At 40.2% G+C, this 17,792-nt stretch overlaps 2 pseudogenes; one reads left to right on the forward strand and one right to left on the reverse strand.

The window, feature by feature from the left end:
* The window catches only part of LOC101571738, a 26,967-nt pseudogene extending 16,239 nt beyond the window's left edge, over positions 1–10,728 (forward strand).
* Positions 6,527–7,726, reverse strand: LOC105741089 (annotated as a pseudogene).
* Positions 10,729–17,792: the final 7,064 nt, after the last annotated feature.

Here is a 17,792-nt window from a genome sequence, read left to right on the forward strand (position 1 = left end):
TGTGCTCCACTTCTTTCTGCTGCAGGCATTAGAGTTGAACCCTTTGTGTCTCTCTGGCAAGATATTCTGCTCCTGAATCAACTGGGTGGGTCTTGCCTCTAGCCTCTTTGCAGGGAGTTCTGCTGAAGGGTTCCTTGCTGGGCTGCACTGTGGGTCGAATGAAGATCCACAGGCCCTGGGTGGTCTCACTCACTCGCCAGGCCTGTGATCTGGATCTACTCAGGATCTGTGGGCCCTCCATCATCTCACTCACTCGCTGGGCCTGGGTTCTGGGTCTATTCAGGGTCCCGTGGCCACGGGTCATCTCACTCACTCACCGGGCCTGTGCTCTGGGTCTATTCAGGATCTGCGGGCCCTCAGTCATCTCACTCACTCGCCAGGCCTGCGCTGTGGGTCTATTCAGGATCCCAGGGCCCTGGGCAGTCTCACTCACTTGCTGGACCTGCGCTCTGGGTCTATTCAGGATCTGCGGGCCCTCAGTCATCTCACTCACTCGCCAGGCCTGCGCTGTGGGTCTATTCAGGATCCCAGGGCCCTGGGCAGTCTCACTCACTTGCTGGACCTGCGCTCTGGGTCTATTCAGGATCCCGCATGGAGATAATTCTATTAAGGGTTAAAATGACATTAATAGAATTTTTTTTTTTTTTTTTTTGGTGGCACCAGGATTGAACTAAGGATCCTGCACTTTCCAAGCAGGTGCTTATTCTGTTGAGCTATCTCTCTGGCTTTAAAATTAATAGAATTTGATAAATGTAACAGAATAGAAGAATCAAAAGAAAAAACAACCTGAGAGTAAAATGAAGGAAAAAAGCCAGAAAGTGCTGGCATTACAGGCTCTGGCAACTGTGCCAAGTCTCAAGGTACCCTGAGGGTGCAGCCCATGTGGTAGGTTGGGGATCAAAGTCCTGGCTCTGTGTCTTCCTAAGCAGGCACTTTAACCTGCTGGCTGGCATTTCTTTCCATTTTCTGATAACCTCTTTGACATCATTTTTCAGAATAGTGTAGTTTCAATGTAAACATCTTTTACTTCCTTCATTGGCTTGATTCTTAAATATTTCATTTCTTTGATACAGCTATGGAAGATATAGTTTCCTGAATTTATGTCTTAGTGGATTTAATACTTGTATACAGTACTGTTATTGATTTTTGAGTTTTGATTTTGTATTGAGTATGATATTGTATTTGTTTATTAAATCTAGAACCCTTTGGTGGAGTTTAACCTACTCGAGAGACTGCAGTGTTTAGGCTGAGCACAAAATTGTGATTCTCCTGCTTGAATACTGACACCAGGTCCTGTTCTTCCTTCAGTTCTCTTATAAGTACAGTTGTGATTACACTTAGTGCCCACTTTCACATAATTTAGGTGTATTTTCCTAGTTCTTCAATCCTTAACTACATCTGAAATGTTTACATAAGGTAGCATTAGATGCACCATGGAATAGGATATGATATATCTAAATTTTTTTTTATTTTTTAGGATATGATATATTTTAGGGTCATTATTTAACCTAACACATGACATAGCTGGTGTCTGTCTTGTACAATGTGTGTTAGCTTATCTCTCATGAAGGACTTAGGGAAACTACATGAATGGGTCCTCACCTGCCTTTCCTGCCTGTCTTGGATCTTATGTACCCACACAGAGCTGCTGCTCACTGATTCACTGCCACCTAGGAATGGTTCAGGCCTTTTGACTAATTCATACACCAAGAGCAAAGGCATATGCTTTCAATGTTTGGATTGCTGTTTAGTCCTTTAGAAAATCCAAGCTGCCTAGTTAAGCATGAGTAGGGAAAAGAACATTGGTCTACATTTGGATTGGGCTTTAAAGTAAAATAGAGGTGTTGTGCTTTGGTGTGAATTAGAGTGGGAAAACGCCAGGGGAAGTGAAATTTAAAGGAGAATCCTCTGTGGCTCAGAGGTGACCCACACAGCACACAAGAACACTGGGGAACTCTTACCATAGAATTCCTAAGTGATAGGTCTTCAGTTCTGTGTGAGAAGTAAGACATTTCATTTAGAGAAGTTTTTTTTTTTAAATTTTTTAATTAAAAAAATTTTTTTTTTGTTACTGAAACTCAAACCGAAACCCTAGGCCCAGTTCCAAGCTAGAATAGTCATTCTTGAACTTTATCCTTTTCTTTTTTTTTTTTTTTGTGGGGGACAAGATGTCACTCTTTATTTCAGCCTTGCCTTGAACTGACAGTGCAGCACAGCTCGGCCTCCATGTTTTCAAAGTTGGGACACTCTTTTCTGCCTGAGCATCCCTAGTGCTGGGATTACAGATATGAACTACCACACCCAGCTAAACTGTAACATGCCTCAAATTACTCGCAATATACACTATACAGATTGGACTGGTCTCACTATACAGATTGGACTGGTAGTGACTCTCCTTTTTCAGCCTCTCAAGTGAATTACATTACAGGGGAGCACCACCATGCCCAGTTTCAATTTCTGTCTCAGCATGCCCTAGAAGCAGGGCTGGCAGGGCATACTGGGAATCTAACCTGGTTCCTGCACCTGACTGGGCAGATGCATTAGTCTTCTGAGCTATCTGGATGGCCTCTTAAGGAGTATTTGATGCTGTTGGTCCAGTGTTCATGCTGGGAGGACCACTGCATAGAGGGGTGTCATACATTATGCTCTCTCATATAGACCATTTTCCCACACATTTTTCTTTCACATCAGGTCAGAGTTCAGCTTTGCCAACAAAGCCACATGTAATGTGGGTAGCACTCCTCATCACTATCCGAGTACTGGTTGTCTCTGAGAGGTGGACTGTTGTCTTTCTTTCCTGGGTGCATGCTGTGCTCTTTAGGGTCCTTGCAGAGAGTGAGCTCCTCAGAAGGAGTTCTGTATGGTTTGTTGACCTAACAGGAGCTGGTTTTGGTGCTACATGCCTTTAGTAAGTCCCGCACTCAGGAGGCTGAGGCAGGGGCATTTCTGTGAATTTGAGGTCAGCCTGCACTACAAAGTGAGTGCACTACATAGTGAAACCCTGTCTCAAATGAAACAAAATGAAACAAAATAAAACATCCCTCCAAAAGTAACAGGAATATTTTCAAATGACAAATGACTTGTAATTTTTTAATAAATGCTAATATTTATCCTCACCCCTAAATAATAAATATATACCCACAAACATTAAAGAAAATTAATTTATAAGAAAACAAGCAAGGCACAATGATTGCATTTGTCATGCCCACAACTTATTCCACAAGTGGTTACTTATAATGCTTGAAGGCGGCACATTTTTCCAAGGCCTGTGCTTTTGCTTGGGCAGCACACTTCATGATGTGGCACTCCTCCTTTTTCAACTGGAGAGTCCTTTTTATCATTCAAGGCTAAGCTGAAATGCCTTCTTCTCAATGAAGGTTTCTTGACAAGGTCAGGATATTTCTCTACAACACTTTTCTACCTCTGTAGTTCCTTGGATACCTCCTTATTATTCTTGCTTCATTCTTTTCAGTGGTGGTGATTGAACCCAGAAACAGTTTACACACTAAGCATGTACTATGCCCCTGGGATACACTCCCAGACCATGTAATTCTCTTAAGTCATCTCGCACTTGTGAGGTTACTTATTGGGCTTGCTGACTGTGAGCTTTTTAAGGGAAGAACTGGGTCTTAATAGGATGTAATTGCTTGTGTAAGAAGGTTAGCACAGTGCCACTCATAATCAGTGCAGATTTCCTGTATTATAATTAGTATTTGTCACAACTCCAGGGTGTAGAATGGGTGGGTAGGTATTTTCTTGTTTGGTAAAGTCTATTAGAATTTAATGGTCATGGTAGCTGGCATAACTCTGTGTCAATTATTGGATCTAGGGATATTTAAATTTTTCATTTCTCTGTCTCCATTCCTTTATGGTTCTCTTTCTTTCTTTTTATTTTTTATATTTTGGTATGGGCTATTGAACTCAGGACCTTGTGCTTGCCAGACAGGAGCTTATGCTGCTGAGCTATCTCCCCTGGCAAAAATTCTTAATTTTTTTTTTTTTTTGTTTTGGTCGGGAATTGAGCTCATGACTTTGCACTTGCCAAGCAGGTGCTGTGCTGTTGAGTCATATCCCTGGGTTCCTTTATCTTTTAGGATATTCAGTTAAAATTTTTTAAAAATCTTTTTTAGTTTTTTTTCTCTGAGAAATTTGAAATTGTCATATATTTCATTCAATTACAGGAGTTAACTTGATGCATCTTGTTTCAGGAGTGAGCTGAAAAGTTTTGAAGTGAAAGTCAGCATTATTGAACCTGGTGGTTTCAAAACAGGCATGACAAGTGTGCAGAGAAACTTAAGATGAAGAAAATGTGGGATGATGCACCCTTACATATTAAGGAAGCATATGGACAGCACTATTTTGATGCTTGTAAGTTTTTTTTTAACATATGGAAAAGGTGTACAGTCATAAAAGATAAGTAAGAGGGGGTTGATGAAAAGTGATTTGCAGAAATAGTGAGAAGAGTGGTCTTTAAAAACCTTTTCTAGGACCAGAGGAGGTCAGTAAGGTTCCAATATCCTAATGGTTTGGCCCTCTCTGTTGCTGAAAGGAACACAGACAAGCCAATGCCAATATCCCTATCCTGACCTGTCACATACAGACCTGACCCTTGGGGCACTAGGCGTGTTCCATACTCAGAGCTATGGAATCTCTTGTGATGAGTAAGGCCTTTTGAGTGTTCTGCAGGCCTGGCATGAGGTGTCCAATCTTCAGTGAGTCTACTGTCCTGGTTACAAATTGTAAGAGGATGTAAGGATATAAGTGGGAAAAAGACCCTGTTTGCAGGGTCTAATACACCATTTCTGGAGACTATACTTCTCACATACAAGGCCACAGGGCCTTGCAGGAGTGAGATAATTTTCATGTAAGGACCTTGTTCTGGTGACCAATAGGGGTTGATAGTGTGGGTTGGAGGCAAAGCTCTCCTTGCAGTGGAAGGAAGTCATCTGCATTCTTGTGGGTCTACACCTCTGTGGGTGAGGGGGAGTTTTTCCTTCACACCAGAGTCAGCAAATGGCTGAGGCTGAGGGGAGCAGCTCTCCGTTCCATTGCATGGAACTGTTCTGTGGTGATAGCAGTAGCCCAGGCACCAGCTTTGGGAGATAGTGCAGTACAGAGAAATGGAGAAGGGGAAGGCCCATGTAGAAGACTCCTGACCTAGACACTGTCTTCTGGTTATACTGGCTTAAGAGATCACCAGCACCAGAGAAGAAGGAAGTTGGATAAAGAAAGGCTGACCAGAGAGTGCTGGAGCCTCTCAGAACTCCTACTGGTGAGAGAGGGAAGAGTTTCCCAACCTTCTAAAGGCTGGTTGATCATTGTTAAAAGGTCCTCCTCAATTCAGGTTCCCTCAGTGCTAGGAAACTTGCTTCTCTTTAGATATGTAGTATATTGAAATAGAAGTCAGTAGGAAACTAGAAAAGATGTAATTTATCAAAGTTTGGTGCACATATTTGTCCATGGATCAAATATTTAGACCATTGTTGTCCCATAGAGACTTAATGTGAACCACACATGCACTGTGAAATCATTCTGTAGCCAGTTTAAGTGTAAAAAGAAATAGTACTGAGGACAAGTATCACTGTGGAGTACTTTTGTATCTTATTTAGGCTCTGGAGTAGATCTGAGCTTTGGGGGCAAAAAGACAAAGAAAAAGGTGAAACTTTTTTTTTTTTTTTTCCTGTATCAGCATTTGAACTTGGGACCTTGCACTTGCCAGGCAGGCACTTAAGCTACTAAGCTATACCCCAGCCCCAGTGAAGCATTTTAATACTATTTTTATTTTATCCAATATGTTATAAGTGCTGTTATATAAATACTGTAATATAAAAATTTATTTTACATTTTTCAAATTACTCTTTGTAATTATTATTTAGTTTGCACTTATCTGATCTATCAAATTGGATGATAAGTTTTCCTAAGAACTACATCTGTATTTGTGATTTAAAATAATTTTTTTCAAATGTATTTAGTCCAGGAGCTACAGGGTCTCAATATGTAGATCAGACTTGTAGTGATCCTCTTGGTTATAGCATCCCAAGTGCTGGGATTTCAGGAATGGGCCTCCTCACCCAATTTCAGTCCCTGCCCGGTATGTCATGGCACGGGAAGGCACAGCATGCCGGTTATCGAACCCCAGCCCGAGCGTCTGCCTAAGCAGGTACTTTCATCTGCTGAGCTATTTGGCCAGCCCTTGTATTAGTGATTTTTCATAAAATGTGTAGTTGTCAACAGCATTATTCCTAGTGACCCCAACTTGGAAACAATCTAAACATCCATGAGCTGATAGATAAGATAAAGCAAGAGCCACACAATGTAGTGTTATTTAGAAATGTAAGGGAGTGAAGCACTAATATATACTGTGATATGACTGAAAAAGACCACTTGATGTATATGAAATGCCCAGAGAGGGCAAATCCACGGGGACAAAAAAGAGATTAGTGGTTGCCTTGTGTTGGTTGATAAGACAAGAGAACAAATACTGATGAGTACAGTTTTTTTGTTTTGTTTTTTTTAAATATGAAAATCCATGTGCATTTATTTACAGGTCTTAATACAGCAAAATGTAAATGAAAATTGAGAGCACTGCTCATTAGGCAAGTAACTTTAAAATTTAGTTTCAAGTAAAAAATGGAGTTTCTCGAAACAACATATTCATATAAAATTTACCTTACCTTATGGTTATGCTCTAAGAGTACATGTTACAACAATCAGTAAAAGGGCTCCCTTTATATTTCAATTGAAATGAACATAAGTAGAAATGAGTAATTTTCTTTTATGTAGTAGCAAAAAGAGTCAATAATCCTTTCAAGAAAGAGACAATTTCATTTCCTCCCAACTTGGATTCACCATAAACACGATCCACAAATGATATTGGAACCTCACCAACAGTGTAGTCCAGTTGCCTCGCTCGAACAATCATCTCCATCTGGAAGACATAGCCTTGAGAGACACATCTTTCTATTAACTTCTGTAGAACTTCTTTTTTATATAATCCGAAGCTTCCTGTTAAATCAGATGCTCCTGGTCTCAGCAAGATCTGAGTTATAAAATTGGCCCCTCGGCTGATTATTTTTCTTTTCAAATCCCAACCATACACACCTCCATTTCCTTTGTAGCGAGTTCCAGAGACAATATCAAAATTACCTTCCCTTTGCTTTCTAATGAATTCAGGAATAAATTTTGGATGGTGGCAGAGGTCAGCATCCATGATAATTATGTAGTTTCCTGTGGCGTGCTTCATGCTGTGGATATATGCAGTTCCGAGTCCCAACTTTTTCTCCCGTGGTCTTAGAAGAATTTTGTCTGATCCGTAGATCTTTTCCAATTGTTCAGCTACATCCCTTGTTCCATCTGGGCTTCCATCATCTATGATTATAATTTCATAGTTGAATCCACTCTCGGAGAAGCTTTTCACCATCAGCCACACGATGAGAGGCAGGTTCTCGCGCTCGTTGTAGGTAGGTAACAGCACCGAATACTTGTTCCGGGGCTGGGAGCGGCCCTCTGGCTCCCGGGGAGACCCGACCGACACACGACTCACCTCCATGGGGGCCACGGCGGAACTGCCACAGTTTTTTTTTTAAATGTGCTTTTCTTTGTGATGGAAAGTAAACCCAGGGCTGTGTACATCGGAAGCAAGACATCTCTAAGTGAGGTACATCTTCAGTTTCTTCTGAGCATGATAATGTTTGAAAATGAGATTTTGGTTGTGGTTATGGAACATTGACCATAAAATGGTATCATTCATTGTACATGATAAATGGCTGGGTATAATGAAGTGTGAAGTATAACTGAAGACTAACAAAAAGTTTAGATAGTTTTCAGTTAATACTGAGTACTTACCCAAAGCAAAACCAAAAGAAAAGCATTGAGAATGTAGCTCAGTAGAATAAACACAATGTCCTGAGTTTAATCCCCAGTTCATCAAGAAAAAGAAAAAAAGGGAAACAATCAAGAGGCCCATCAACTGAGGAATGGATGAAAAAGATGTGGTATTTTTATACAATGGTGTATTACTCAGCTATAAAGAATGATAAACTCGAAGCCTTTATATTTAAGTGGATGCCACTTGAAGATATACTCATAAATGAAATAAACTGGACCCACCTGTGTAAATGTCACTTACTTTCCCAAGTATAAGAACTCAAAAGAAGAAATAAAAATAGAAAGGTATAACACAATTAAAAGGAAAATGAGAACTTGAGGATTAGACAATGAAGACAGGGCAAGGAGAAAAGCTAGGAAATATGACAGGGGCAAAGCCACACATTTATATGCACAAGATGGGTAAGGGAATGATCCTGAGAATCTGCCTCCTGTTTTTGAAGCTAGCAGGTAGTTGGTAGGATTCTCTCCCTGACTATATATGCAAATACCTGTGAACTAAGCAACTGCACTGAGGATAGCAATGTCTAATGGTAGGGTCATGCTGGGAATGCCTGTCATTCTGGTCTTCTAAATATGTACTGTTTGTCATGATATACCAATTACTGTCATACTGTCTCTCAAGTAAATGTTTGTTTAAAAAAGGGGGGTAATAAATGAAAATAAGAGACAAGAAAAAAATATCACAGGACTGTCATGCTACAACACTGTATATGGTTAGATTTCTAAATTTCTGTTTAAAAATATGTAACTGTTTATGCCTATTTTTTAAATTTTTTAAAAATTTTTTTCTTCATATTCTGTAGGGACTTAAAGTTTAACATGTCAATACTTGATAGAAAATACCTGTTCCATGTTATGCCTAAGATGTTTGATATTAAATTTTTTTTTATTTATTAGAGAGAGAGAGAGAGAGAGAGAGAGAGAGAGAGAGAGAGAGAGAGAGGTGTGTGTGTGTGTGTGGCCAGCTCAGCCCACCAGGGGGCGGGCTGGCTGGCATGTGGTGCTGGGGGATCGAACCGCGGTCCCTGTGCTTCCCTGAACTTGTTCTAAGTAGGTGCTTTAGACCACTGAGCCATCTCTCCAGCCCAGATGTTTGATATTTACACAGTAAAGTTAAGCTCAACTGCATATGTTGTAGGGTAATATTAATTAAGCTTCTCTTCTGGGGGGTTAACAACCTAAGTTTGCAGAGCAAAAATTAGAGAAAAAGAAGCACTGCAAGGACAGCCGACATTTTGGCCCTCGCCTTTCAAGTTCAGTGATGACTCAGGACATAGGAGAACTTGTACTGTAACATCATGTAACCCAGTTGTGTCCCAAATTTTCTGATCAAGGAGATTATGGGACCACCGAGCAACATGATCAATGATATAGAGTGCACCTAAGGAGAGTCACATGGAGAGAAAACATTCTTTCAGGCTTTCACAGAGAGCACATTTGCAAGCAATGGCCATGACTCATCCACATGGCTGACGCTGACAAAGGATCTACAAACTGCGGTACAGGGTTTCAGGATAAATCCTGAGTGGATTTGACTGAACTTATCAGATACAAAGCTACATTACTTGTTATATAGGTCTTGTTTTGTCTTGGTTTTGACCATCGAACAGAGAGATGTGGGAACAAGTATAGAGGGTAAAGCCATCTTAATATGCTGAGCTGTAAAAGGCTCATTCTTCTTCTTCTTCTTCTTCTTCTTCTTCTTCTTCTTCTTCTTCTTCTTCTTCTTCTTCTTCTTCTTCTTCTTCTTCTTCCTTTTTTTTTTGGTGGAACAGGGGATTGAACTCAGGCCCTGGCACTTTCCAGGCAAGTGTTTATTCCACTGAGCCATTCCCTTAGCCAAATCAACTTCTGTCATTGCCAGTCTTATGGAAAACCCACTACTATTATGGACTACTGGACTATATTGGAATATTTTGCTGAATTCAGGTACCTACAATATTTAAATGACAATGGAATAGAATACCCTTCTCTGAAAAAACTAAACAAAAAAGAGTGATACAAATGAATGACCATTTTGTATCTGTATATTCAAAATAGTTAGGATAGATACACAACTACAGTCTCTTGGATCATTGAGTTGAGAGATTTGTTCTAATAGTGTTTGTGGACAGGATATCATGTCTGCATCTTGTACAATGAATAGCCACTAAGACAACAATATGTAATGTATTAATTAGTGAAACTGTGCTAGTAATTGGTTTTAGAAACTGTCTCATTGCTATTTGTTTCTCAATAAAAATATTAAAAATGGACAATGTAAGGAATGTGATTGCTTATCTTCTTTTTTCATTTTATATACAGATTTCAACATCATGAAGAAATTCCTACTGGGTTGTAGCACAAACCTATTCCTGGTCACTGACAAAATGGAGCATGCTCTGACTTCTGTGCATCCACAGCCTCAATATTAATCCAGCTGGCATGAAAAATGGCTCGTCAACTCTGTGTTTTATTTGCCCACTTCACTGGTAGACTACATAATGAACCTTACATTTCCTAAACCTGCCCAGGTAGCCTAAAGAAAATTGCTTTAGTGGCTCCTGGAATGAATAACACAAATGTCTAACATTGGGTAGTGCTTTAGTAACCCTTATTCAGAACCCAGGGTGCTTGTAACAATAAGCTTTCTTTTAAAAACTCATTTATCCAGCATGCTGAGAAAATCCACATGTTCACTTTGTACACAGGTAAAGATTACTACTTTCCACGGCAAATCATTACTATTTACAACTTCTTTTTGAGACAGGGTCTCACCATGTAGTTCAGGCTGGGCTTGAGCTTGTTGTATAACCCAGGCTGCCTTGAATTGCAGTGATGCTTCTGTTTCAGTTCGTGAGTGCTGGTATTAGAGGCATGCACCACCAGTGTTTCCATTATTTATAAAGAGAGTATTGCTGAACTTTTTTCCTGTCCTATTAAACTGAACCTGGTAGAAACAGTTTAACTGTTTTTTTATGTCCAGTCTTTATGCATGTGGAGTGTTCTTTTGTGTGTGATAAATTCTAGTTCAGGGGTTATTGACAAGCATGTGAATCTATTTTTTCTTACCCAATTTAGGGCTGTACTCTAGACACCTCACCCCTTTGGTACTGAGGATCAAACTCAAGACCTTGGGCTTGCCAGGCATGGAATTATGCCACTGAGCTATCTCTCTAGCCCTTCCTCCCTTTTTGAGAACTTGCCTCAAGAATTTTTTTGAGACAAGTTCTCACTACCCAGTTCAAGATGGCGTTGATATTATGTAGGGACTTAAAGTTCAACATATCAATACTTGATGAAAAATACCTGTTCCTTATTATGCCTAAGATGTTTGAAATGCAGTGAGATAGTGAGGTTAAGATTGATAGCCCAAATCGTTTGATAATAACAATAAGCTTTTCTTCTGGATGGTTAACAACCTAAGTTTGCAGACCAAAATTAGAGAAAAAGGAAGGATACAAGGAAAGCCAACATTTTGGCCCTAACCTTCTAAGGTCAATTAAGACTCAGGACATATGAGAACTTGTACTGTAACGTCATGTACCTCGGTAGTGTCCCAAATTTTCTGATCAAGAAGATTATGGGGCCAAAGAGGAAAGTGATCGATGACATAGAGTGGGCCTAAGGAGAGTCACATGGGGAGAAGACACTCTCTCAGGCTTTCACAGAGAGCACATTGGCCAAGCAATGGCCGTGACTCATCCACATGGCTGCACTGATGAAGGTTCTACAATCTGAGGTACAGGATCTCAGGACAAATCCTGAGGGCATTTCACTGACCTTCTCAGACCAAAAAGCTACAACTCTTGTTGCATAGGTCCTGCTTTACCTTGGTCTTAACCATCCAGTAGAAAAGTATGAAGTCGAAATATAAGAAATAAAACCATGCTGTTAAGTTGAGCTGTGGGGGACTCAGGTCAATAATTTCTGACATTGCCAGTTAAATATAAGACCCAATGCTATTATAGGCTACTGGACTCTTTTAGAATATTTTGCTGAGTTTACACACCTATAATATTCAATAACGGAACTTAGAAAAATGGGGTATACCGATGAATGTCCATTTTGTATCTGTGTATTCAAAGAGGTTGGGATAGATATATAGTTGCATTCTCTTAATGAATAGAATGATTTGTTCTAATGGTGTTTGTAAATAGGATCACAAGTCCGCATCTTGTACAGCAATTAACCACTAAGAAGAATATATGCAGTGTATTATTTGTTGAAACTGTCCTTCTGATTTGATTTGAGACTGTCTCATTGCTATCTGTTTGTCAATAAAACTTTGAAAAAAAATAGACAACATAAAGCCAGGGACTGAAGTGAGCTATATTTTCTGTGTAAACTGAAAACAGAATATAGTGAAAACTAAGGTGATATCCTAACTGCAAAGCTGCAAGCTTACAGAGGTAGATGGGATAGAAAAAGCTGTCGTTTGGGGTCTACTTTAAGTTTCAGGGACTAGAGGTCTTTGGCTCCCATATTTACTCTGGGATGAGAGGCCTGAGCCATCATTTAGAAAGGAAATTGTAGAAATTCAGGTACAATTTCTACAAGATCCTAGGGAAGAAAAGGAATATACAGAGAGGGAAAAACATGATGAACTTTTTGTCAAGATGAGTCTATAGAATACTGAGTTAAGGACAAATGAAGAAAACTTTCATGAGGAATATAAAGATTATTAGGAAATGAATATATTCTCAAGAATATTAAGGCAACCAACCATATAATAATGGTGTACTTAATTTACATATATTTAATATATTCAACATTTTCTAAAATAAACTGCTACTTGTAAATACAAAAAAAAAAAAAAAAGATGGCGTTGAACTCACTTGGTAGCTCAGGTTTTCATCAAATCCAAAGTGCTCTTCCTGCCCCAGGCTCCCAAGGGTTGGTAGTGGGGGCAGGGCCAGCATAGCAGAACAGGGACCCAGTCTGACCCCTGTGTGTGCTTAATTTTTGTGCTGTGTGGCTGACCCAAAAGCAGCTAAATTTGAGTGGGGCCCAGAATAGGAAAAGCTCTGCAACAGGTCAAGGCTGCTGTTCAGGCTGCTCTGCCCCTGGGGCCATATGATCCAGCAGATCTGATGGTATTGAAGTATCAATGGTAGGTAGGGTTGCTGGTTGGAGTCTCTGTCAGGCCCCCATAGGTCAATTGTAGTGGAGGACTTTAGGATTTTGGAGGAAGGCTCTGCCATCATCTGCAGATAACTACTCTCCTTTTGAGAAACAGCTCTTGGCCTGATACTGGGCCTTAGTGGAAACTGAATGCTTGACTATGGGTCACCATGAGACCTGAGTTGCCTATCATGACCTGGGTATTATCTGACACACTGAATTATAATGTTGGATGTGCACAGCAGCAGTCTATCTTAAACAGAAGTGGTATATTCATGATAGAGTCAGGGCAGGTCCAGAGGGTACAAGTAAATTACATGAGGAAGTTGCCTAAATACATATGGCTCCTACATCTGCTAGATTCCCTTCTATTTCCCATCATGTATCTATAGCATTGTGGGGAGTACCACAAAATCAGCTGTGAGAGGAAGAGAAGACCAAGGCCTAGTTTACAGCTGGCTTTGCATGCTATGCAGGAACCACCCACAAGTGGACAGCTGAAACACTACAGTCCCTTTCAGGGCTGTCACTACAGGACAATAATAAAAGAAAATCATCACAGGGGACAGAACTTTGGGCAGTATACTTGGTGGTATATTTTGCTTGGAAAAAAACTGGCCAGATGTGCAACTATATACTGACTCATGGGCCATAGTCAACCATCTGGCTGGATGGTCAGGAACTTGGAAGGAGCATGATTGGAAAATTGGTAACAAAGATATATGGGGAAGAGGAGTGTGGCTAGAACTCTGTATGGGCAAGTGGTGTAAAATATTTGTTTCCCATGTAAGCATTCACCAAATGGTGACATCAGCAGAAGAGACTTTAATATTTAAGAGGATAAGATGATCCATGCTGTGGATAGTAGCCACCCTCCTTCTTCAGCCACCCCTGTTATTGCCGTGTGGGCCCACGAACAGAATGGCCATGGTGGCAGGATGGAGGTTATTCACGGGCTCAGGAACATGGACTCCCACTCACCAATGCTGATCTGGCTATAACCACTGCTGAATGCCTAATATGAGACCCACAGTGAGTCCCTGATAGGGTACCATCCCCTGGGGTGATCAACCTGCAACCTGGTGGTCAGTTTATTATATTGAACCACTTCCACCATGGAAGGGACTGTGCTTTGTCCTCACTGGCAGAGATTCATATTCTGGATTTGGATTTGCCTTCTTTTCACGTACCAACTTACAGAATGCCTCATCCACAATCACAGAATTCCACACAGCATTGCCTCTGACCAAGAAAAGCATTTTCTAGCCAAAGAAGTAAAGCAGTGGGCTCATGCTAATGGAATTCACTGGTGTTAACATGTTCCTACTACCCAGAGGCAGCTGGACTGACAAGTGAAATGGTCTTTTGAAGATAGTTACAGTGTCAGAGAGGGAGCAACAGTTTGCTGGGTTGGGGTAAAGTACTTCAAAGGGCTGTATATGCTTTAAATCAGTATGCTCTGTATGGTAGTTTGTCTCCCATCGCCAGGATTCAAGGGTCCAGGAATCAAGGAGTGGGAGTAGGAATGATACTGCTCACTATTACCCATAGTGATCCATTAGCAAAATTTTTACTTTCTGTCCACAAGACTTTATGTTCTTCTGGACTAGAAGTATTAGTCCCAGAGGGGGAAGGCTTGTACCAGGAAGCACAGCAATTATACCATTGAACTAGAAGGTAAGATTTTCCCTTGTTTACTTTGGTCTCCTTGTGCTTCTGAGGAAACATGGTAAAAAGAGAGTCATAGTGTTGTCAGAGGTGATTGACCCAGACTCTGAAGGGAAATTGGATTATTACTCCACAATGGAGGAAAGGGAGACTATACATGGAGTGCAGGAGATCCCTTAGGGTGCCTCTCAGTATTGCCTTGTCCTGTTGTTAAAGTGAATGGGAAACTACAACAATCTAATACAGGCACAAGGATAAATGGTCCAGAGCCTTTAGGAATGTAGATATGAGTCACCACCAGGGAAAGAACTAAGATCTGCTGAGGTGCTTGCTGAAGGCCAAGGGAATACAGAATGGGTAGAGGAAGAAGGTATTTCTAAACACCAGCTACAACCCTGTGCTCAGCTACAGAAAAAGGGATTAGAATTGTACTATTTCACCCTCATATGGTTCTGTCATAATATCATATTGATAGATTTAATAGTGGTTCTTAACACTTATTAAACCTGTGTTAATGTTGAAGTTATGAAATAATTAAGCATAAACGTCAAGCAAGGAAAACTTGCCTTCTGTTTTGGTAAGGGAATTAGTGCATTTATATTTGTATGCAGGGTAGTTGTATCTACAGATGGGTTTATTTATTTATTTATTTATTTATCTTTCAGGGAAGGTTATAGTGGGTAAAAAGGCGGATTTTACCCACTAAAAATGTCACTGTGGAGATTGGACTCGTAGTGATCCGCCTTTTTACAGGCTCCCAAGAGTTGGGATTACAGGTTGGCATTACCATGCTCAGTCTCAATTGGGGACTCAGGGCCCTTTGGGGGTGGGGCCAGCATGCAGGCCCAGGGATCAAAGCCCTGGCCCCTGATTCTGCTTCAAGTTGCTTTTATCTGCTGAGCTATTTGGCAAGCCTCAAGAGATTGGTTTAAATGAATGTGTCTAATTGCATAGTTGACAAGGCGTGGATTGCAGTGTTTGGTCAGTGTCTCAGTTACTCTTTTCTCATTGCTGGGACAAAATACCCAACACCCAAAATGAAGGAAGGAGAGATTTATTTAGTGGAAGTTTCAGTTCATACTTAGTTGATTCCAAGGCAGAGCAGCACATGGCAGAGAGCCACCTGTCATGGAGGTGGCAGAGAGGAAGAACAAAAGGGCAGGAGCTGTGGCAAAAGTGGCAAGATAGAGCACGTCTGACTCCTTTAAATGGCATTTAGGTTCTCTGCCCCAAGCTCGGTGTCCTATTTACATCCATAAGTCCAGCAGCACTCACATCCTTTAACCCACTTGATTTAATCTTGATTTAATCTTTAGTCTTGATTTAATCACAAAGTCAGAGCACACCCCTATTAGTTCTCTGTGTAAACAACAATTGTCTTTTGTGGAATGTAAAACACTTGTATACTGTATTTTTAGTGATTATTGTTATTTATATTCATACTATTGTGGTTATTGTTTGGAATTCTTTTGTTTTGAAATATTGGCTGTGTTTAAAAATTCATTTAAGAAAATCAGTGAAAAGAATTGTTTAGCCCCCCCAAGGGACCAATGCGAAGTGTGGGGTGTGGAGAGGTCACTACCATTGTAGAAGCTATTTTAAATGTAACCAAAATTTTCATCCTCTATTTGTAGCACTGTTCAAGAATGAGACTGAGAAGGACAGTTGTTTCTCATAAGTAGAGAGCTACAAAACTTTGACACCTCCATGCCCAGATGCAACTTGTAAGACAAGTGTAACTTAGCCAGATAATGTATCTTGTGTTTACTCGGTTTTAGGCTTCCAAGGACATCTTGGCTCAGCCTTCAACAATGGTTGGTTCTTCCTGTTCAGCACAATCCTAAATGCCCCCGTATGAACAACCCCAATTAGCTTATGTAGAATAAGTCTGCCTGACAACATATGACCTAGCATGTGTAACCAATTATAAAATATCCTATTATCTGTCTTTTATACTTCTTTCTGAAAACCTATATAAAGGGTACCTTACTCTACCAAAGGGTTATAACATTTCAACAAGATTACAAGTAGGACTCTTTATATTTAAGTACTTTGACAGCCTACTACCACAAATATTTGTTGCTAAAATAAAAAAATTAGGCAATAAAATGAATAAATAGTTATAAATTTGAAGCATGGAAAACCATCAAAAGAACAAATTGCAATAGTACTATTCTTTCTGTTTTCTCTTCTTATTCTATGTACTGTTGTTGTTGTTTTATTGGGGACTTAATCCAGAGTCTTTGCACTGAGCTGCATCGTTAGGCTTTCTTTATTATGCATTTTGGAACAGGGCCCTGCTAGTTGGAAGTTTGCCCTTGCTGGGCTGGTACTTCTTGTCCCACTCATTCTTTCAGAGTGCTGAGATTACAGTCTTATTGTGCCATATCTGGTTTAAGCTACACTTTGTCACTGCCTCTACAAAATGTTTAACTCAAGGCATGTGAATCTCATAGGCCACAGCTTGACTGTTAGCACTGGCTAATTCTATGCCCAAGTGATCAGCATAGATGTCTATTTGTAATATTTTTCTCATGAGGATTTCAGAGCAGGAATTAGCTGTTCCTATCTGCTCATGTCCAAGCAGTGAACTTTTCTCTTGAAAACCCCCAAAAAATTAGGAAATGAGAGATGTGTTAATGTTTCTCTGTTTTTGGTTTTAACTATCTGTTAAAATGCAAACTTTAACTTTTTCACTGCTAGACATACATGGCTGAAAAAAACACTATAAAGTATTGATTTTAATAGTCATAAAATAAAACTTTATTATCTATAGCATTTAATAGCAATATACTGCTCTACTGTGACCTTTGTAACTTGTGACAAAAGTAACTAAAGTGTGCGAAGTTGGTGCTTGTGCACAGGCTGTGTGGAGTCGGCAGCTTAGCTCGGTGGAGCTGGTCAGGATGATCACCTACGTGCAGCTCACCATATTTGCCAACATTCTGGGCATGTCGCTCTTTTTGCTTGTCATTCTTTTTTTTTCCAAAATTTTATTGATGAACAGCAATGAGACAGTGTCAAATCAAATCGGAAGTACAGTTTCAACAAATAACACACTGCATATATTCTTCTTAGTGGTTAATTGCTGTACAAGATGCAGACTTGAGATCCTATTTACAAACACCATT

Source organism: Octodon degus, unplaced genomic scaffold, assembly GCF_000260255.1.
Source record: "Octodon degus isolate 3935 unplaced genomic scaffold, OctDeg1.0 scaffold00286, whole genome shotgun sequence".
Classification (NCBI taxonomy): domain Eukaryota; kingdom Metazoa; phylum Chordata; class Mammalia; order Rodentia; family Octodontidae; genus Octodon; species Octodon degus.